This window comes from Rattus norvegicus, chromosome 3 (assembly GCF_036323735.1).
Source record: "Rattus norvegicus strain BN/NHsdMcwi chromosome 3, GRCr8, whole genome shotgun sequence".
Classification (NCBI taxonomy): Eukaryota; Metazoa; Chordata; class Mammalia; order Rodentia; family Muridae; genus Rattus; species Rattus norvegicus.
The window spans coordinates 120,727,165-120,750,969 of record NC_086021.1 but is presented as its reverse complement, the minus strand read 5'-3'; the positions used below and the strand labels follow the sequence as shown (position 1 = coordinate 120,750,969).

The following is a 23,805-nucleotide window of genomic DNA, read 5'->3' as shown; positions in this document are numbered from 1 at the left end:
AAGGAAAAATCAACCAAGATGAACTCTCAATCCTAAATATCTATGCCCCAAATACAAGGGCACCTACATACGTAAAAGAAACCTTACTAAAGCTCAAAACACACATTGCACCTCACACAATAATAGTGGGAGATTTCAACACCCCACTCTCATCAATGGACAGATCATGGAAACAGAAATTAAACAGTGATGTAGACAGACTAAGAGAAGTCATGAGCCAAATGGACTTAACGGATATTTATAGAACATTCTATCCTAAAGCAAAAGGATATACCTTCTTCTCAGCTCCTCATGGTACTTTCTCCAAAATTGACCATATAATTGGTCAAAAAATGGGCCTCAACAGGTACAGAAAGATAGAAATAATCCCATGCGTGCTATCGGACCACCACGGCCTAAAACTGGTCTTCAATAACAATAAGGGAAGAATGCCCACATATACGTGGGAATTGAACAATGCTCTACTCAATGATAACCTGGTCAAAGAAGAAATAAAGAAAGAAATTAAAAACTTTTTAGAATTTAATGAAAATGAAGATACAACATACTCAAACTTATGGGACACAATGAAAGCTGTGCTAAGAGGAAAACTCATAGCGCTGAGTGCCTGCAGAAAGAAACAGGAAAGAGCATATGTCAGCAGCTTGACAGCACACCTAAAAGCTCTAGAACAAAAAGAAGCAAATACACCCAGGAGGAGTAGAAGGCAGGAAATAATCAAACTCAGAGCTGAAATCAACCAAGTAGAAACAAAAAGGACCATAGAAAGAATCAAGAGAACCAAAAGTTGGTTCTTTGAGAAAAACAACAAGATAGATAAACCCTTAGCCAGACTAACGAGAGGACATAGAGAGTGTGTCCAAATTAACAAAATCAGAAATGAAAAGGGAGACATAACTACAGATTCGGAGGAAATTCAAAAAATCATCAGATCTTACTATAAAAACCTATATTCAACAAAATTTGAAAATCTTCAGGAAATGGACAATTTCCTAGACAGATACCAGGTATCGAAGTTAAATCAGGAACAGATAAACCAGTTAAACAACCCCATAACTCCTAAGGAAATAGAAGCAGTCATTAAAGGTCTCCCAACCAAAAAGAGCCCAGGTCCAGACGGGTTTAGTGCAGAATTCTATCAAACCTTCATAGAAGACCTCATACCAATATTATCCAAACTATTCCACAAAATTGAAACAGATGGAGCACTACCGAATTCCTTCTACGAAGCCACAATTACTCTTATACCTAAACCACACAAAGACACAACAAAGAAAGAGAACTTCAGACCAATTTCCCTTATGAATATCGACGCAAAAATACTCAAGAAAATTCTGGCAAACCGAATCCAAGAGCACATCAAAACAATCATCCACCATGATCAAGTAGGCTTCATCCCAGGCATGCAGGGATGGTTTAATATACGGAAAACCATCAACGTGATCCATTATATAAACAAACTGAAAGAACAGAACCACATGATCATTTCATTAGATGCTGAGAAAGCATTTGACAAAATTCAACACCCCTTCATGATGAAAGTCCTGGAAAGAATAGGAATTCAAGGCCCATACCTAAACATAGTAAAAGCCATATACAGCAAACCAGTTGCTAACATTAAACTAAATGGAGAGAAACTTGAAGCAATCCCACTAAAATCAGGGACTAGACAAGGCTGCCCACTCTCTCCCTACTTATTCAATATAGTTCTTGAAGTTCTAGCCAGAGCAATCAGACAACAAAAGGAGATCAAAGGGATACAGATCGGAAAAGAAGAGGTCAAAATATCACTATTTGCAGATGACATGATAGTATATTTAAGTGATCCCAAAAGTTCCACCAGAGAACTACTAAAGCTGATAAACAACTTCAGCAAAGTGGCTGGGTATAAAATTAACTCAAATAAATCAGTTGCCTTCCTCTATACAAAAGAGAAACAAGCCGAGAAAGAAATTAGGGAAACGACACCCTTCATAATAGACCCAAATAATATAAAGTACCTCGGTGTGACTTTAACCAAGCAAGTAAAAGATCTGTACAATAAGAACTTCAAGACACTGAGGAAAGAAATTGAAGAAGACCTCAGAAGATGGAAAGATCTCCCATGCTCATGGATTGGCAGGATTAATATAGTAAAAATGGCCATTTTACCAAAAGCGATCTACAGATTCAATGCAATCCCCATCAAAATACCAATCCAATTCTTCAAAGAGTTAGACAGAACAATTTGCAAATTCATCTGGAATAACAAAAAACCCAGGACAGCTAAAGCTATCCTCAACAATAAAAGGACTTCAGGGGGAATCACTATCCCTGATCTCAAGCAGTATTATAGAGCAATAGTGATAAAAACTGCATGGTATTGGTACAGAGACAGACAGATAGACCAATGGAATAAAATTGAAGACCCAGAAATGAACCCACACACCTATGGTCACTTGATTTTTGACAAAGGAGCCAAAACCATCCAATGGAAAAAAGATAGCATTTTCAGCAAATGGTGCTGGTTCAACTGGAGGGCAACATGTAGAAGAATGCAGATCGATCCATGCTTATCACCCTGTACAAAGCTTAAGTCCAAGTGGATCAAGGACCTCCACATCAAACCAGACACACTCAAACTAATAGAAGAAAAACTAGGGAAGCATCTGGAACACATGGGCACTGGAAAAAATTTCCTGAACAAAACACCAATGGCTTATGCTCTAAGATCAAGAATCGACAAATGGGATCTCATAAAACTGCAAAGCTTCTGTAAGGCAAAGGACACTGTGGTTAGGACAAAACGGCAACCAACAGATTGGGAAAAGATCTTTACCAATCCTACAACAGATAGAGGCCTTATATCCAAAATATACAAAGAACTCAAGAAGTTAGACCGCAGGGAGACAAATAACCCTATTAAAAAATGGGGTTCAGAGCTAAACAAAGAATTCACAGCTGAGGAATGCCGAATGGCTGAGAAACACCTAAAGAAATGTTCAACATCTTTAGTCATAAGGGAAATGCAAATCAAAACAACCCTGAGATTTCACCTCACACCAGTGCGATTGGCTAAGATCAAAAACTCAGGTGACAGCAGATGCTGGCGAGGATGTGGAGAAAGAGGAACACTCCTCCATTGTTGGTGGGATTGCAGACTGGTAAAACCATTCTGGAAATCAGTCTGGAGGTTCCTCAGAAAATTGGACATTGAACTGCCTGAGGATCCAGCTATACCTCTCTTGGGCATATACCCAAAAGATGCCTCAACATATAAAAGAGACACGTGCTCCACTATGTTCATCGCAGCCTTATTTATAATAGCCAGAAAATGGAAAGAACCCAGATGCCCTTCAACAGAGGAATGGATACAGAAAATGTGGTACATCTACACAATGGAATATTACTCAGCTATCAAAAACAACGAGTTTATGAAATTCGTAGGCAAATGGTTGGAACTGGAGAATATCATCCTGAGTGAGCTAACCCAATCACAGAAAGACATACATGGTATGCACTCATTGATAAGTGGCTATTAGCCCAAATGCTTGAATTACCCTAGATCCCTAGAACAAACGAAACTCAAGACGGATGATCAAAATGTGAATGCTTCACTCCTTCTTTAAATGAGGAAAAAGAATACCCTTGGCAGGGAAGGGAGAGGCAAAGATTAAAACAGAGACTGAAGGAACACCCATTCAGAGCCTGCCCCACATGTGGCCCATACATATACAGCCACCCAATTAGACAAGATGGATGAAGCAAAGAAGTGCAGACTGACAGGAGCCGGATGTAGATCGCTCCGAGAGACACAGCCAGAATACAGCAAATATAGAGGCGAATGCCAGCAGCAAACCACTGAACTGAGAATAGGTCCCCTATTGAAGGAATCAGAGAAAGAACTGGAAGAGCTTGAAGGGGCTCGAGACCCCAAAAGTACAACAATGCCAAGCAACCAGAGCTTCCAGGGACTAAGCCACTACCTAAAGACTATACATGGACTGACCCTGGACTCTGACCCCATAGGTAGCAATGAATACCCTAGTAAGAGCACCAGTGGAAGGGGAAGCCCTGGGTCCTGCTAAGACTGAACCCCCAGTGAACTAGTCTATGGGGGGAGGGCGGCAATGGGGGGAGGGTTGGGAGGGGAACACCCATAAGGAAGGGGAGGGGGGAGGGGGATGTTTGCCCGGAAACCGGGAAAGGGAATAACACTCGAAATGTATATAAGAAATACTCAAGTTAATAAAAAAAAAAAAATCACACGCCAGCTTCCCATCGCAAGAGCCTTGCTTAATAGCTAATCAAGTGTTTCTCTGCCGTAACCTCAGCCTACAAGTACCTAGAACAGAAGTTGCATACAAGAGTACCCATAACCCTTTAACATTAAATGTTAAAGAAGTGTGCTTAACAACCTAGTCAGCAAGGTTAAATTAAAAGGGAGAGCCTGTCTGCTTTCACTGAGATACGCTTTAACTGGTTTTTGTTTTTTAACTTGGTTCAAATTTTCCCAATATTGATTCTGACAAACCAATTCCCAAATAACAAGAGAATATAGATATTAAAGTTTTTAATGGATAATTGTCTTGTTCTTAGACATGGTAGCCCCGGAGAAACTCTGAAGGAAGTGGAGAGATGAGGGCAGTATTGTGCAGCTCAGAGAATGGAGTCATTCATACTCTTTGTTCCAGGTCTAAACTTTACTGCTGTCTAGGTCTGTGACCTTAGCCCAGTCTGTTTCTTCACTTGTAAAGAGAGGATAACATTGAGCCATTTCTAGTTTTTGTTTTGTTTTGGTTTGTATTGCTTGGTTTTTTAAATGATAAAATAAGATGCTTCATAAAATAAGATGTAAATCTGGAAACTCTTGTTGGTGTTAATGATAACAGTATAATAAGAGGTTTGTACATTCTTAATTATTTTTGAAACTTTCAAATATCACGTTGGTTGAGTGACAGCATAAACTAGGAAGAGCCGAAGCCATCAATATGAGCAATAGTCAACAAATGCGTTCTACTACCAAAGGCTTGCAAGCAACTTCAAGCTTCACCCAACTGTGCAGTTAGGGTTACCTTTGCTTCAGTATCATTCCAGACCCATCATTTTTCTCCCCACCTCTCCCACACCCTCCTGCGACCTCTACTCTGAATCGCTCACCATTTTATTTTAATGATTGTGGCTACTTTAGCTCCGTCACCCCAGAAAAGCTTCATGTTGGTGTTCCCCACTAAACTCATCTTCAAGGCCAGTTCTTTATTGCTTCCTTAGATGAGTACTGATGAGTCAAGAAAGAGTTCAGCCTCCTCAGCGATACGGAATAACTACACAAATGTACGTTCTCTGAAGAAATTTCCCTTCGTAAGTTAACGAAGCAACATGTAAAGGCTCAGGTCCCACCTCTCAATCAAATCTGGTGATACACATCCTTAAATATTGTTTTGGAAGTGGAATGTAATGCATAAGTTTAATGAAATAGGAGGAAGACAAATTGGGCAGGTTAATGTCTCGATATCAGAGTTTCCCTGTAAGAAACATGGAAATAGCAGGATCCACTTCCCAAAGCAGCCATGATACATACAGGAAACCCCATTTGGTTTGTTTGTTTTGAGACAGAGTTTCTCTGTAGCGCTGATGGTATTAAACTCAGAGATCCACCTTCCTCTACCTCCTGAATGCTGGGATTAAAGACATGTGCCACCATTACCTAATTAACCAGTGGAATCCCCATTTGTACAGTAAGGCATTGAGGAACATTTAGAACAAAGTCCTATAGGACTGTGTAAGTCCTATACCACTGCTGTTGCCTTTTGAGATGCCAGACACACCGGGGGCCAATGACCACATGCACACGTTCTGAACTCACTATTCATGACTCCTAATATACTGTCCTATCTATCCTGCCCCACGTTCAAAAGCATCGTCTAAACTCCTCTAGCTGTCGGGTTCTTTCTCACCAAGTCTTTCCCTTCCCAGTAGAGCTTTTAGGGGTAAAAATACGAGGGGGGGGACATTAAAAAGTCACCCAGTGTTTGCTTTGTCTGCTTTCGCATCCATTTACTTGTGGCCAAATTACAGTTGGCTTCTGTCCGCTCCTCTGTGAGTATCCACAGGATTTAGCCAGCATTTTCCGGTGGACGTCTCCTATCTTCTCTGTTTGTGTTAATGGAAGCTGGTGTCTTGCAATTGAACTTCCCTGGGATCGTAATTGCACCCCACACTCCTCCCACGCAGGTGTTTTTCCTCCTACCTCCCTGTCCTCCCCAGGCAGCCCTGGAATCTTTTCCCCTTCATTAGAGGTTGATCCTTCAGGCCTCTTTCTGCCCTTCTTTTTCTCATTTTATACTCTTTGTGTAATGTCTTCTGTGTCATATGACAAGTAATCTCCATTCGATGATGTGCTAGCAACTTCTTGATTGCTGCCTTGAGACTGCCATCCAACTACCTTTTAGGTTACTATACCTGTATATTTAACCAGCCACCACAGATGCCACAACCCTGAATCCAAGTCCATTCATGGCAGACTACAGTTTGCTTCTCCCTCTGAAATTCCTCTCATGACATTGGCAATCACCTGTGCACCATGTGGGCTCCCTGTTTCTCTCAATTTCTGATTTAGTGCTTGGTTTCTATCTGTGCCACCTATGCCTTTCTCCTGCACCCCCTTTTTTAAAATCATGATAATCATTAAAAATCTACCTGGTTTTATTTACTTGTTTTGTTTTGTTTTAGACAACACCAATTTAGTTAACTCCAATTCCTGGAAGATTTTTCTTATAAACAAATCTGTGTGTTTCATTCCTTAGGATTCCTTAAACACTTAGCTATTATTTGCATACCTGTTATAGAAAAAATAGCCCAGATCACTCATCTGATAGTTTTTCTGCCTCCTTTGTGCACTTGGGTTCTTACCCTTTACTGAGATGTGCCCTGGATTACAGTCTTATATAACTCCTTGCCTCTCCCAGGCCCATGCTCTTTTATAGAAATACTGCCTTCTCTGGACTCCTTTTCTTTGCAGCAAACACCCAAGGAAAGATTAACCACTGTAGACTTCACAAATAGGTTCTACAAAGCTGTATTCGCTGGCATGAGGGATGCTCAAATAAGAAGGCAAACACTGAATTTCCAGGCACTCCATACCAATATGCTGTGATGATGAGGAGGAGGAGTTCTACTGATCACTAAGGTGTAATGCCTCTCCCCCTTACCCACATCAGAGCCAGAACCGTTGCCCAGCACTAACTCAGTAACCTCTTTGTCTTGGTAGAAAGCTCCTCATTCGGTCCATCCATTTCCTACTAGTTATTTGCTGTTTTCCCTTATTTGTCAAGACACATCTCTAGAGAGATTGAGAAGTGATTTTGTGAGTGGGGTTCAGGGCAGAACTTCGTTTGATAATCATGCATTTATTCTTAGACAATCCTTCTTGGGGATCCTGGTTCTCTTTATGAGTCATCATGCCCAGGCCTGCAGAACCCCCAGCTACACATAAAATTAAATGAATGAGATGTACTTAATGCATGTATAACTTGGGCGCTCTCCTTTACTTGAACAGGAAACCCACAAGAGTCCATTAATCCATACCTATCCCCTTCAAAGGCACAACCGTCAACAAGGCAATCCCAATTAAATCACACTGCTTTCTTTCTTCACCATTATGTCTATTAGTCCAAGAAAAGGCTTTCAAACTTGCCCCTCATCAGAAGCATCCGGAGAGCTTTGTAGAAGATACTGACCAGGCCCATTGTTGCAGACTTTCCCTTGTACCAGCAGTTTTAAGACTCCCTAAGAGGTCTGGATGAGAGCCAGAGCTGAAGCCCACAGCAAATGTTGTTCATCTTTACTCTGATCCAACACAGGTAATATGACACCACGGTACTAGTGCCTTCCGATGGCCTTTCCGCATTCTGATATGTCCCAGTGAAAAAGGCATGTCTTCATTATTCATGTTGAAATTTTACACGGGTAATGTTACACAGGAGGCACTGATTTCTTTACATGGTACTCATAACCCATGTAAAGCTGGCCTCCGCCTTTTTTTCAGACATATACATATATATTCCCCAAGCTGCACTTGAATGCACGATCACCTCCCACATCCTACTTACTTACATAGGACCTCCTCAACATCTTCAATGTCTTATTTCCACTCACTGAAGGCCCTAGGAAAAATTCACTCAAGCTCAGCTGAGCTTTTCTTGGTTTTTCTAGACACAAAATTTCCATTGTCTGCACTGTCAAAGAACTTTCTAGGTAAAAATTGTATAATAGTCATTTACGCTTATCCTCTCTGCAAATCTAAAGGCCCCAGGCAGTTGGGAACCACGCCTTATACATGTTTAAACCTTCAGAACATTACATAGCATCTGGCTAGTTAAGTATCCACAAATGCTTAGCAAGTTGAATCGATTTATTGATTCACCTCTAAGTATTCACCTGGAGCTTCTGTATTCCTATCCAATTACGAATGAAGCTCCAACCCAAGCATAAGGTTCCTTTGTCTTTATGATAGTCTTATATACAACATAAACTGCAAGACCTCAGACATTTTGGTTATCAGCCATCACTAAGAGACTGATGCCGACTCTTATTTCTCACGTGCACTCTCCCCTCCCCAAACCTCTCCTCTTTATGTAGCCTCTCCAGGTTTTTGATTGTAGCTTGGTTTTCATTTACTTACCAGCTAACATCCATGTATAAGGGAGTACATACTATGTTTGTCTTTCTGCCTCAGGATCCTCTCACTCAGAATGACTTTTTCTAATCCCAACCCACTTGTCTGCAAATTTCATGATGTCGTTTTTTGTTTTTAACAGCCGAGTAATATCCACTGGGTAAATATACCACATTTTCTTTATGCTTTGGTTGAGAGACATCTAGCTTATTTCCAGTTTCTGGCTATTATGAACAAAGCCACAATGAACATAGTTGAGCCAGTGTCCTTGTGGTAGGCTGTAGAGTCCTTTGGGTATACGCCCAAGAGTGGTATAGCTCAGATTTGAGGTAGATAGATTCCCAATTCTCCGAGGAACCACCATGTTGATTCCACAGTTTTTACACAGGTTTGCATTTCAACCAGCAATGGAGGCGTATTCCCTTAGCTCTACATCTTTGCAAGGATGTGCTGTCACTTGCCTTACTGATCTTATCCTTTCTAACAGCTGTAATATGGAAACTTAATGTAGTTTTGATTTGCATTTCCCTGTTGGCTAAGGATGTTGACTATATCTTTAAGTAGTTTTAATCATTTGAGACTTCTCTATTGAGAATTCTCTCTATTTAGATCTGTACCCCTTTTTAAATTGTTTTTTTAAATATTAAGTGTCAGTTCTTTGCATAGTAATGCTCTATGAGATGGGGAACCAGTAAAAAAATTTTCCATGCTGTAGCCTATCTCTCTGTCTGATTGGCAGTGACCTTTGCTTTATAGAACTTTTATAGTTTCATGAGGTCTCATTTACTAATTGTTGATCTTAGTGTCTGTGCTAATGGTGTTCTGTTCAGAAAGCTGTCTCCTGGGCCAATTCATTCAAGGCTACTCCCACTCTCTATTCTAAAGGTTCAATGTATCTAGTTTTATACTACTGACATATATCCACTTGGACCTGATAACTATGGATGTATTTGGATTCTTCTACATGCAGATATCCTGTTTGACCAGGACCATTTCTTGAAGACATTCTCTTATTTCTAGTGTATTTTATGGTTTCCTAGTCAAAAATAAGATGTCTATACATGGATGAATTTTTGTCTAAGTCTTCAATTCGATCCTATTGACCAGTGTGTCTTTTTATATCAATACCACACAGTTTTTATTACTATAGCTCCGTAGTACTGCTTGAAATCAGGATGTTGATACCTGTTCATTGTTCAGGATTATTTTAACTATCTAAGTGCTTTTTTTTCATATGAAGTTGAGAACCTTCCTTTCAAGTTCTGTAAGGAATTGTGTTGGATTTCTGATGGGGATTGCACTGAGTCTGCACAATGGTTTTGTTCTTAGTAGGATGACTACTTTTACTATGTTAATCTTACTGATCCACGAGCATGGGGGATTTTTCTATGAATAGTTTCTTCAATTTCTTTTTTGAAAGACTTGAAGTTTTTATCATACAAATCTTTCACTTTTTTACTTAGAATTACCAAAGATATTTCATATTATTTGAGGATATTGTTGAAGGTGTTGTTTTCCTGACTTCTTTCTCGGTCCATTTGCCATTTTTCTATAGAAGTACTACTGGTTTTGTTTTTGTTTTTTGGATTTTGTTTTGTTTTGTTTGTTTTTTGAGTTAATCTAATGAGATGATCCTGTGGTACTTTTTTCTTTCAGTTTGTTTATATGTGAATTATATTTACTGATTTTCATATATTGAACCATCCCTGCATCCCTAGGCTAAAGCCAACTTGACAAATGTGGATGATTGCTTGATGTGTTCTTAGATTCAGTTTGCAAGTATTTTATTGAGAACTTTTAAATCTACAAAATTAAATTAAAATTTTAAATTGGTCTGTAATTCTCTCTTTGTTGAGTATTTATGTGGTTTAGGTATCAGGGTAACTGTGGCCTCATGAATTGAATTGGATAGTAGTTTTTCTGTTTCAATTTTGTGGAATAATTTGAGGAGTATAGGCCCTAACTCTTCTTTAAGTCTGCTAAAATTCTATACTAAAAACATCTGGCCCTGGTTTGTTTTTTTTTTTTTTTAGTTGGGAGACTTTTAATCACTGCTTCTATTTCAGTAGGTTTATATGTCTGTTTAAAATACTTACCTCATTTTGATTTGAGTTTGGTAAGTAGTATGTATCAAGAAAATTGCCCATTTTCCAATTTGGTGGGATACATCTTTTAAAAGTACGTCCTTAGGATTCTCTGGATTTCCTTGGTGTCTCTACTGTTATGCCCCCTCCCGCCCGCTTCTCATTTTTAATTTAGTTATTTTGGGATATTCTCTCTGCTTTTTAGCTAATTTGGATAACGGTTTGTCTGTCTTACTGATTTTCTCAAAGTAACTTTTGTTTTACTGATACTGATACTTTGTATTGTCCTCTTTGTTTCTATTTGATTTATTTCAGCCCTCAATTGGATTAGCCCTTACCAACTACTGTTGGGCATCCTTATTTCTTTTGTTCTAGAGCTTTCAGGTGCCAGTATGAGATGGCTCCATTTTTTTTTTTAATGTAGGCACTTAGTGCTGTGAACTTTCCTCATAGCACTGCTTCCTTTGAGTCCCATAAGTTTGGGTGTGTTGTGTATTCATTTTCATTGAATCCTAGAAAGCATTTAATTTCTATCTTTCTATCTTCACCCATTTTTCATTCAGCAGAAAGTTGGTCAGTTCCCGTGAGTTTATAAGCTTTCTGTTGTTTCTGTTGTTTTTGATAATATCCAGCTTTAATCTGCAGTTGTATGATAAGATACATTTCAATTTTCTTGTATTTGTTAAGACTTGCTTTGTGAGTATGTGATCAATTTTGAAGAAAATGCCCTGAGGTATTGAGAGGAATGCATGTCTTTTATGTTTGGGTGAATATCTGTTAAGTCCATTTGTTAGGTCCAGTATTTCGGTTTTGTTTTTGTCTCCATGACCTGTCTATAGGCAAGTGTGGTACTGAAATCTTCCACTGTCAGTGTGTGAGAGTCAATGTCTTATCTACACCATAGTGGAGTTTCTTTTATAAAAGTAGGTGCCCCTGTGCTTGGGACATAGATCTTAAGAATTAAAATGCCATCTTGGTAGTTTTTCCTTTGATGAGTATTAAGTGTCCTTCCCCATCTCTTTTGATTAGTTTAGGTTTGAAGTCTATTTGGTTGATATTAAAATGGCTACACCAGCCTGTTTCTTAGGCCCTTTTAATTTGTATAGCTTTTTTTCAATGCTTTACCCAGAGGTAAATGTTTATCCCTGACACTGAGGTATGTTTCATAAAGGCAATAGAAGGATGAATCCTGTTTCTGTTGTCTTTTTAATGGAGAATTGAGAACATTGATATTGAGAGGTATCAATGATCAGTGAATATTGATTCCTGTTATATTGTTATTGTTGTTTTTGGTGGTGGCGTGGTGGTGGTGGTGATGGTGGGATGTGTGTGTGTGTGTATGTGTACATGTGTGTGCATGCTTCTTTTAGTTTTGCTAGTGTTAAATGATTTCCTGTGTTTTCCTGGGTGTATTTAACCTCCTTAGTTTGGACTTTTCCTTCCAGCACCTTTGGTATAGCTGGATTTATAGACAGATATTGTTTAAGTTTGACTTTATCATAAAATATCTTATTTTCTCCACCTATAGTGATTGAACGTTTTGCTGGGTATAGTTATACGGCCTGGCATTTATGGTCTCTTAGCATCTGCAGCACATGATCAGGCCACAACAAAAAACTGTGACATTCCCCTACACCGGGGCATCGAGCCTTCAGTGGACCAAGGGCCTCTCCTCCCACTGATGTCAGATAAGGCAATCCTCTGCTACACGTGCAGCTGGAGCCAAGAGTCCCTCCATATGTGGGTCCATTGGGAGCTCTAAGGGGTCTAGTTGGTTGATATTATTGTTCTTCCTATGGTGTTGCAAACTGCCTCAGTTACCTCAGTCCTTTCCCTAACTAACTCCTCCATTGGGGTTCCCATGCTCAGTCCAATGGTTGGCTGTGAGCATCCGCTTCTGTATTTGTCAGGCTTTGGCAAAGCCTCTCAGGAGACAGCTATATCAGGCTCCTGTCAGCAAGCACGTCTTGGCATCTGCAATAGTGTCTGGGTTTGGTGTGTGTGTCAGGGACTTTTTAGATTAAGATTTTCTTTGACCAAGTGCTCCCTTCTACTGCACCTTCAATGCCTGAGATTCATCTCTGGTATTCTGTGGGTGAGCTTGCCACTAGAGTTCCTGTTCAAACTCCTAAACTTTCTTATTTCCAGATTCCCTCAGTTTGCCTTTTCTTTATTGCTTCTACTTCCATTTTCTGGTCTCGAACAGGTATATTCATTTCCTTCCACTGTTCACTTATCTTTTTTCCTGGCTTTCTTTACGGGATTTATTCATTTCCTCTTTAAAGACCCCTACTCTCTTCATATAGGAAGTTTTAGGGTATTTTTCTTATACTTTGGCTATGCTGGAATATCCAGGGCCTGCTCTAGTGGCGACATATTGTCCTGGCTGTTACTGATTGTAGCTGTGCTGGCATCTAGGCACCTGAGCTTGGGGTCATTATAGGTCTAGGTGCTGATTTCTGGGAAGTCAGAAGGGGATGATCTGTGAGATCTACAGGAGGCATTGAGGGTGGGGGTGAGGGCTGCAGCAGGGACGAGCCTGAGGGATTGGGTCTGTAGGGGAACAGGGAGAGCAAAAATGGCCTTCAGGCAGGCTACCTAGTTTTCTGGCAGGTGTGGCCTACAGTAGAGTAGGGGGGTCCCTGATGCAAACTCTTAACAGACATGATGACATAATTTCTGACTTTTTGGCTGAGAAAACTCAATTTCTAAAATTAACATATCTCAAAGTGTTGACCGTGTCTAGTTTTAAAATTTCAAAATATATATTGTAGATATGTGTCCTCTATACAGTATACTCAAAGGCTACTCCCACATCGGTGAGAACTGAACCACATTTGTGATTCTAATCTGATTAGGAATTGGGCTTTACACAACACCCCCAGTTTCCTCTGGGGCTGGTTCTCCCTTCCTCCACCAAATCCTCATTATTTTTTAATATCCTCCATAGTACTACCTTTCAGAGATATCATCGAAAGAACACACCGTACTGAAACTCAAGCAACAGGAGGAGACATTTGCTTGTCTGGTCTCCACCACCGACATGTCTGTCAAAGAGGAGGTGGAAAAATGCCTGCTGATGACAGACATCAGGTTAGAGCCAGCACAGTGGGGGAAAAAAATGATCCATTAACATTTCGCTGTTGTTACAAGCATTGTCTCCCATGGGTGCTGCCAGCTCAGTAAAAAGTCAGGTTACCTGCTGCATGACTGAAGCAAATTAGTCTTTTCCAAGGATCCATCCAAATTCTCCATCTTTGCATTGGGGGAAGCTAGATAGTTTCTGGGAGCTATGCAGAAGGACAGAAAAGCTTTGCTACCTCAAAGAGGTATAGTATAAAGTGAGGGGGCAGAGGAAAAGGAAGCCAAGTAGAACATGAAGGGCATGGGAGGGTGGAAAAGGATGAGTTTCAGTTCTTAAGGAGTGCTTTGGTAAGGCGCGAAGACAGTGTTCCTGTGGAGGAGGGAAGACAGTGTTCCTACGGTACTGGATACAGCTGACTGGGTTTTCTGTTGTGTTTCAGTTTGATACCTCACAAAAACCACAACTGCCCTTTATTTAACTGGCCTACCTTTGCCACAGCAAAATAAAAAGTCTCTATTAATGAACGAATGGCATTGGGTTTATGAAGAGGCATAAATTGCCAATAGCTGGTTTTAATTAACTATTATCAGTAATATTTTTTTCTTATCAGAAATAAAAGCACATCAAGTTACAACCAAAAGGGCATCTCAGGGACACTCCGAAACATGAGGCACATCTGATACATCACCTTAATGAGAACTTATGAAGAATGAGAGAAACAAGATGGGGGTGAAGGGGGAGGGGCAAAGAACATTCGAAGCAATGGAAAGTTCACTTAGGCTGGTGTGGAAGCAGATACCAACACATGAAATGCTGGAGAGTGAAAACATGGCCTCTCTGTGAAGGCAACGCTGATGCTCAACACGGGCAAGGAAAGAAACCAACACAGGAAGCTGAGTACACCGCCAGTTGTCCTCATTTACTTATTCTAGCTCTTATCATTCAGGGAGGCACACCTTGTGGGTGATGTTCCAACCTGTATAAGGGCACACGACTGAGAAACAATCATAAAAGTATTTGAATTTATCAAGACTCATCTTCCTTCCACAATACCATTTTGAATGGTTATCAAACGACTAACAAAATAGTGAGTTAACCAGAGTAACTCTAAATGAGTGGTAAGTAATAATATATATCACTTTATGTGTGCAATTTTGGCAACGATCAGATCACTGGTTTTAATCATTTTTATTTCCCAAATAAGGAAAGAGGAGTACAGACATATTAAGTAAATGGTTACTAAGAGACAGACATGATTCTAGCATGCACCTTATCATCTAATTTCAGTGATTAATATTTTTTCCTATTAAATACCTCTTAGGAAGTCAAACTACCAAACAAATAAGCAAAGATACTTTCTTATCAGAGACCCTTGGTTGAAAACACTTTCTCTCTGTTCTTTTGAAAAGTAGTTAGAGTCATTAAAGAACCAACAGACTGAAACTTGGTTTCAATGTAAATGAAAGAAAAAGATCAACAGATCTTTTTGCATCCTTCTGCATACTTCAGTCATGAGCTCTTTGCCAAGTTTTACATTTTCTCTAAGTTTCATTTTATTGTCTAAAATTAGATGTTTAAAATTTAATCTATGATTTTTCCTCTAGCTATATATTAGTAATTTCCACACACACCAGATGTCTTATCTTTCTTTCAAATGCCCCTGAATGCGGACAGCTTTAGTTCTGAACAGCTTAGAGCACAGTATTGTGCAGTCTGTATGAAGAGTCCCAACTTTCATTATCAAATGTTCTCATGAGGTCAGACAGACCCATTAAGGTGCTATGAAAACATAGCAGTAGTCAAATATCCAAGGCAGGTTAGTTTAGACATGGTTTTGAAAGGTGAGAGCTCTAAACATTCAGTCACAAACTTTCAAAATGAGCAACTATAGCTAGGGATAGTCACATAAGTAGTGGGGGAGTGAAAGGGAATGAAAATAATGTTGGGAATTTGCACTGGGGTTTGTACTTGGGGCACAAAACAAGAGTGTAATCAACATGTATTTTGTGAAATAAATAAAGAAAAAATAATTACTCAAGGGATATTTTGGTAACATTTTATGTCTGATTTTTAACGTCACCAAATAGAGTGTTGGTCATAGGATGAATGCACAATGGGATATCCATGAAAATAATTTTGAGTCCTCATTTTTCCAAAATGTAACTCTAAGCCAAATGAGCAAAGCCAAGACTGGACCTTTTTAGGCAATGATCCAGCACACTAATCTTTTCTGCGGCAAGAACTAGAACTGGCGAACTGGCGCTTTATGCCAAATTATCATTACTCACTCTAGAGCTCTTCTGTGCTGAGGAGCAACTGTCACGGACCTCTGGTCCTTAAAACTGGCAGACTCTTAAGTATAAGAACCTCTTTAACATCTTGGTCTCAGTGACTCATTCGTCTTCGAGGGGAGTCATCCTGTAGCTGATACCCCATCCGTATGACAGCTACATTTTGGAAGGAGGATATGGTACCACTTGAAACTAAATTATGCTTGATTTTCACACTCCAAGCTTTGGGCTTGAAGATTCTTTTACTTGTTTTCGTTTGTTTGTTTGGTTGGTTTGGTCTTTTGCTCTGCTTTTTTTTTTTTTTTAAGAGTCAGGTAGGAAACTGAAAATTACTATTAGGCAAGTTACAAAGAATTATCCAATGAGGGTTAGTTGATATCAAAGAGAACCAGCTGCTAAGTTCTTCTGGGATGAAAATAAGACTGAAATTTATGCATCAGACTCTAGGCTTAAGGGTCAAGTGAGATGGCTTATTGGGTAAGGCGCTTGCTTTCCCAACCTGACAACTGAGTTTGATGTCTGGAACTCCACGGTGGAAGGAGAGAACTGACTCCAGAACACTGTCTCTAATCTCACACACCCCTTGCCAAATAAATAAATATATATTTGTTAATATATACACATATATTTATATATGCACATATTTGAAAGTAATCTGCAAAATATTAAGTAATCCTAGAAGTTTAGTATATATTAACCATATAGCACTACACATTATTATTCTATTATATATTATATGAATTATATGAAAACATATAAATATAAGTATATATTAAGATATGTTAAGACTCTAGAACTAATATCTATAAGGTTTAAGTCTTTACAAATGATGTAGACCTCTGGTAACCAAATGTCACTTGGGTGAATAATTAAGATAAATTCCCCACTTCTGTCCGGCTCTTTGTAGTATTGCTATATGAACTAGGGAGGCCTCGGTTCTCTTGAACTCTTCTTCACTATATTAGACATCAGGCTCTTTGCTATCTCTAATAGTCAAGTACTCCAGAATGAGCACATCCCGTGTATGAGATCTTGAGAAAATGAGCACCAAAGCCCCTTTACTGTGGGGAAACTCAGTTGAAGATGAAAATGGCAGTGTATTCAGGTCCCTTGTCACCTGAAGTCCAGCTGAGCAGGCAAGGCTTTACAGGACTGCTACTCTCAGGTGCTATCCTCATGTAAGTTTTTACTTGGCAACTGTGGGTGAAGAATCAAGGAGATGGGTTGATCTGTTCAGCAAAGGCACCCCAGGTCATCCACGCTGCTTTTGTTAGACTAGCAATAATCTGGTCTAAGCCCCAAACACTCATTGACTCTTTCTAAACTCCTTTTTATGAGTAAGCCAGGAGGTACTTGGCCTTCTAGCTTCATTATTTGAGCGAATGACTAATGATGTGTGCCTAGGCCACAGCTACCTTCTCCTCCACACTTCAAGCATTGCCAGGGATTAGTCATTGGATAAATCTACCACTGAATAGGTTCTAAATTGTAGGGTCATCAACAGAGAAAATAAACAAGAAGACATTGCAACCCGGGTCCTGGCCTAAAATGCTTCCCTGCATTTCCAAAAGTTGTTTGCCCCAGCCAAAGGGTGCAAGGTCTAAGGCGTCAGAGAGACTTCAAAATTAAGTACAGTCTCAAACTTCCACTCATGAACCCAAGGAGAGATGTTTTCTGACATACTCTGTGATGCAAAGTAAAATAAAGGAGGAAAATAAAAGAAAAGATCAGTCAAGGAACCTAGTATCAGTTCCTCAAAAAGTTATGGCATGATCACACTTCTGACTCTATTATTTTTATGTGTAAAAATGTATGGGTCAGAATACCCAGGTGTGCTGCTGGGTTTATGTCAAGTTAACACAACCTAGAGTCATTTGGGAAGAGGGAATCTCACTGGAAAAAAATGCTCCCACATTGCTTGTAGGCAAGACTGTGGAACATTTTCTTGATTGACGATTGATGTGGGAGGGCTGAGCTCATGACCAGTAGCACCAGCATTGAGTTGGTGGTTGGGTGATATGTGAAAGCAGGCTGAGCTAGCTATGGGGTACAAGCCAGTAAGAAGAACTTCTCCATGGCTTCTGTATTGGCTCCTGCCTTGGCTTCCTTGGATGATGGGCTATACATACTGTAAGGTAAAATAAATCCTTTCCTTCTCAAATTGCTTTGGTCAGGGTGTTTTATCAGAGCAATAGAAACCATAACTAAGACATAGGGTGCTTACAAATCAGATGTCCCCAAGGGCTTTAGGGAGTGTTAGTGGTTCCTTGAACAAGTTTCATGTTACTGTAAAAGGAACAACTCTGGTTTAAAAACCTTTTCACTGTTGCTGTAAAATGTGTATATTTGGGCATTACCCATGTGTGCACTACTAGTGTACTTTGTGTTTGTGGTCTAAGTGCTTTGTTTGCACTGCTGTTCTCAGCCTTTCAAATTCTAATATTTCAATCATATCTATTCAGCTGCATTGAAAACAACTTCTATGATCAGAAAAGTGGTGACCGTGCAGGTCTCTTTTCCTTCCTTTGTCCCTCTACCTCTGCCACCCCCAACGTACACAAACATTAGACAATAGAGTAAAACAAGTCTTCAAGACTTCAACAACCTAAGCTTAAGAGAGAGGCGAGTGTCAACCTCTTCCATAACTATTACAAGGCTTTCGCTCCTGTGGTTCATTTTCCAGAACCTTGTCTTTGAAAGTCTGGAAAGTGATATGATTGGTAGTTATCATCTAGGATGGAGCTACAAGACTCACATTCTGACATTTGGGAGTACGGATCCTGGCCAGGGTATGACCACCCAACCCAATGCTCTAAGTTGGCATGTGCTGTTGCCTTTAATACTGTAATGTTGCCCTTGCTCCCTTTTCTTACACTGTATTTTCTATGTAATTGATAAGGGCTCTGATTTGTCCCACCATAGTTGATTACTAATATGAATAATAAAATGCCTACAAAAAACGTTTCCCAAGTCACAATTCACATACCCAGAGAGGCTTGTAACAAAGAGCTCAAGGAAGGCATGCATGGATCTCCCTGGGAAGGGGAAATAGAATAGATATTGCACGTGGACTGAGGGAGGTGGTGATGGGAACAGAGGGATCAGATTGGGAGAGGATGGAGGAAGAGAGTACTGAGAGAGACAACTAGAAGTAGGGGGCAACTTGGGGGCAAGGTAGAAACCTGGTACAATTTTAGGGTGATTTTAGCTAAGACTCCCCAGTTATGGGGGATACAAAGCCTGAACTGGCCATTTCCTATAATGAGTCAAGACTTCCAATGGTCACCAACCCAGTCACAAAACCTTCGAACTACCATTTGTCCTGCCAACATGATGTGCTGGGGTAAAGGTAGCATAGAAATTGTGGAAGTGGCTAACCCACTTCCATTAGGAGAGCCCATCCCTGACATTTCCTAAAGGACCAGAAGCTAGAGGCCAGTTCCCTAAGCCCAGAGACCTAGCACAGAAGCAAAGCTGGCAAAAAAAAAAAAAATCAAGGAAATGACGCCTAGTGATATTCTGCTATACTCGTTAATTGGTGCCTAATCCAACTGCCATCAAAAAGGTTTCATCTAGCAACTGATGGAAACAGATGCAGAGACCACAGTCAAATTATAGGTGGAGTTTGGGGAATCCTGCTAAAGAGGGGAAGGAGGATTGTAGGAGCCAGAGGGGGGTCAAGGAAAGCACAAGAAAACCCACAGGATCAACAAACCTGGATCTATAGAGGCTCACTGAGGCTCGACAGAAAATCAGGAGCCTGCATGGGTCTAACCTAGGTCCTCTGTGTCTATGTTATAGTTGTGTAGCCTGGTGTTTTTGTGGGACTCCTACTAGAGAGAGCAGGGCACTGTTTCTGATGTGTTTCCCTGCTTTTGAGGCCATTGTCATCCTACTGGGTTGCCTCACCCAGCCTCACTATGGTGGAAAGGTTGCCTTGATAAGTCCAAGCTTGGTTGGCATCATGGAACCCTTCCCTTTTCTGAAGGGAAAGGGAGGAAGAGTGGATGAGGAGGGAGAAGGTAGTGGGGGATGGAGGAGGGTAGAGGACAGAAGGAGGAGGGAACCGCGTAATTGGGACGCAATATATAAGAGGATAAATTCTTTTTCGAAATGTTTCCATAATTTGGAAAGGAAAAGAAATCTAACATTTATCAACTGAACAAGTTTTTATTTTTTTAATTATCGTGCTGACATTTTCACACAAGTATACATTCCATTCTGATTACTCGCTCACCGTTCCTGTCTCTCTCCCCCACCCCTGTCAATCCTAGCTCTTCCCTACAAGTCGTTTGCTATATTCATGAGCTTCTATAAACCCAGTGAGTTTAACCAGGGCCTGGGCTTAGAACTCTCCTGTAGGGCTCCTCAGTGGTTACACAACTGATGGCAGTGCTCTCTAACTTCCCAGAATGTGTCAGTGCCACGAGTTCAGTAGGGGTAGGGAAAGGCCCCCTCCTTGAAGCCATCCTCAATCTAAGGTTGGCTGTAGACGGGCCCATTCTTGTGAAGCCTGAGTGTGAGAAAGAACAGATGCACTGAACTCATAATTGGAGCAGCAATGTCATGCCTGATTTTTTATTAGGGTTTTTTTTTTTTTAAATCCAGCCTTAAGAAAAGATCAGAATTAGTGTAGAGAGTACTTAAGGTTTTTTTAAATTGGCTTCTAAACAACATGTTCATATTTTTTCCTTAGTTACATAGAACATCACCCATCAAAACAGACAGAATTGCTCCCTGGTGCAATTAAATCAGTCGTCTCATATACTTTAGGGATCCAAGATGAAGACTATAATTCTATCAGTATCGTTTACTTCTTATTCTTGACAAAATTCCTTATCTGTAAAACTAGGACGCTGCGGCTTACCTTGCTGCCCAATGCAGTTTTCATGGAAAAAGAAAAGCAGTTAGAACAAGCTTCAGAAAAACTAAAAATAAATAAATATTGTGTATGAGAAGCACCATGTGGCTTATATAAGATCAGACTGCTGGGAATGAAAATTCACATTCATTCATAAGCTAAGACTGTGACCCAGAGGTCCCCTACATAGACGTTTATGTTCTGTGCTTACATGGTAGGATATGAGACACTCAAAACACTGTGGCTGAATAAAAGCCAGTCTTTGTATGTACTATCAATATGTATATGATGAGGATGAATGTTTTCATTGTACTGTACATGCAACAAAAAGCCAGGATGACTTGTGTGCAAAAGACACGTTCTGTCGAGATTTTTCTGAAGCATTTTTTGTTTCTTTTTGCCTTGGAGGTGTTTGAAAAAAAGGAAGAAGGAAGGAAAGGAGGGAGAGAGGGAAAGGAGGGAGAGAAGAGGGAGGGAGAAAGGAATAAAGAACAAGCCAAGGCAGGGAACACTGGGCCTTGTAACGGTCGCCTTGTCTAGATAAAACTGTTAATATGTTCACAGACAAACACTGCTACAAAGGACTACAGCTTCCTGTTGTGTTTGCAAACCCCTGTGCATCCTTTCTCAACGATCTAGCTTAGGTTGCCACCACTGTACTGAAGGTTCTCATATAAGTAGCTTAAGGCCCCACCAAGTTATCCAGAATGATACCCCCCCCATTCTCCTTTGGAACTTTAGATTTCTATGGTGCTTTTAGAATCTTGGTCCTCTTGCTATGTCTAAGACTATCCTGCTTTCTATGCTCTTTTTGTCTACCATCCAAATATGTGTCATATTTTCTTGCAGTCATGTTTTGCCTCTTGTCCTCTTATATACTCCTAGAGTGTAAACTGCTGAATTAATGAAGAATTTTCTAATACCCTCAGTCCTGAGAGGTCTCTAGCTACTTAGTCTAGGAGCACTGGACTCACTTGATAAAAGAGGGAGGGATGATAACTGAGTAGTGGTCGTGAAAGGACTGTGATACGCCAGCCCGACTCATCCTTATGATCGTTCTTCAACAACCTCATAGCTGGTGAGGACACAGCTGACCATGACAACGATCTTTTCCCCAAATCTCACGAAATCCTAGCACTCTGAAGTCCACAGTTCTAGGTCCATCTCATACAGACAGCATCGACTCTGTTTTGTCTACGGGTTCTTCCAGCTAAATTATTATATAACACACAGGGCCCAGATGAGCGTCAACAAATGAAACGACCCAGAATTGGTCAAAATAAACATCTTCAGTACACCAAACATTGCCGTAACTGTGAACAGATGCCACATTTCTGTTGAAAAATTGTCAGAGCACTGTTCTTCTAACAGCATTAAAGAATGAGAGTGAAAGTATTTACTTTGATAACTATACTTCAGCTATTTTAAATGCATGTGTGCCACCTCGTGCACGCACGTGCACACACACACACGCACACACACACTGATTATTGTAGTATCCAACTCTCTCTCGTTGTAACAGACAACAAAATGATGAAAAGGACATAGAGATGCCTGGACTAACAAAAAGAACCTTGACACAGCACCGACTATGGTTTGGACATGAAATCCATCCACCCACCATGGTTATTTCATTGAAGCCTTGGTTCCCATGTGGCAGCATTATGTTGGGAAGGGCCTAGAAGCTTTGAAGATGAGACCTAGCTACAGCCTGCAGGTATGTCCTCGGGAACTGTATCTTGTCCTGGTCCCTCCCTGTGCCTCTCACTTCCTGTCTACTGTAAGATGATTTACTTTGATCCACCACACCCTTGGGTCCGAAACAATAAAGCTGGCGTACCGGGAACTTTTAAAATTGTGAGCCCTAACAAATCATTTCTTGCTTTGAATTGTTTTTCTCAGTATCTGTCACATTGGTGAATACAGCATGCAATATAATGTGGGTGATTGAATTTTTTTCCTTTGCAATGAAGAGAATATTTGTAAGTTTCCATACAAAAGCATTTTAGTTTACCAAAGCATGGACATCTAGGGGTCCATATAAGATAGGGCAGAAATGTTTCCTGAGTTGAACTGTTTCATATGGGATCCTTGCAACTGAGAATGGTTAGAACTCATAGAAAACAAGCTATAAAGTGCAGCCACAGCATCCCAGCCTGAATAAAGCAATGGGGCCACAAAATAGTTCCATTTTTAGTAACAGCACAATTCTAAAACCCCACAGAAAGGCTATCCTGACCACAAGGCATCAATACCCATTGTTTCTAGAAATGGATTTAGCAAAATGTCACACCAATTTATTTGAGCTCAAAGAGTACTGATGTACTATTTAAAAACAGATCTGTTCTTTGTATAAACATGAATTAAGAAAAAATGTAAATCCCCCATCTAGGTTTATTTTGAAGTAGGGGCTTTAATTATATATTTATAAACGTAGGGCATTTGATGCCTTAAACAGTTAAGATAATAAGTTGGATTTGGCAGAACATGTGTTCTGATTACTAGATGGCAGATGATCCTTGCAACATCGAGATTCACATGAAATGCCATTCTAGAAACATGCTGTCAGAAGAACTTAGAAGGGATCAGATCTCATTTTGAGTTGATTCTATTCTCCTGGAATAGACAAACCACATTCTCCTTCCTCCCTCCTCTCTTCATTAAACTGTATTAATTCTGATTGATACACATCCCTGTAATTTGTACTTTTTCAAAGGATAATTGCTGCAAGACCAGTTTTTACCTTAAAGTAAGTAGATGACTTGAATTTAAATAAGTCTTATTTTCTAGCTGATCAAAAATGAAATGTAATGTACAGAACCTTTTCA

General features: G+C 40.1%; 1 protein-coding gene across 9 annotated transcripts in view; it reads right to left on the bottom strand.

Moving 5' to 3' along the window:
* The window catches only part of Fmn1 (formin 1), a 384,534-nt gene that overhangs the window by 189,009 nt on the left and 171,720 nt on the right, over positions 1-23,805 (bottom strand). The window lies entirely within an intron of this gene.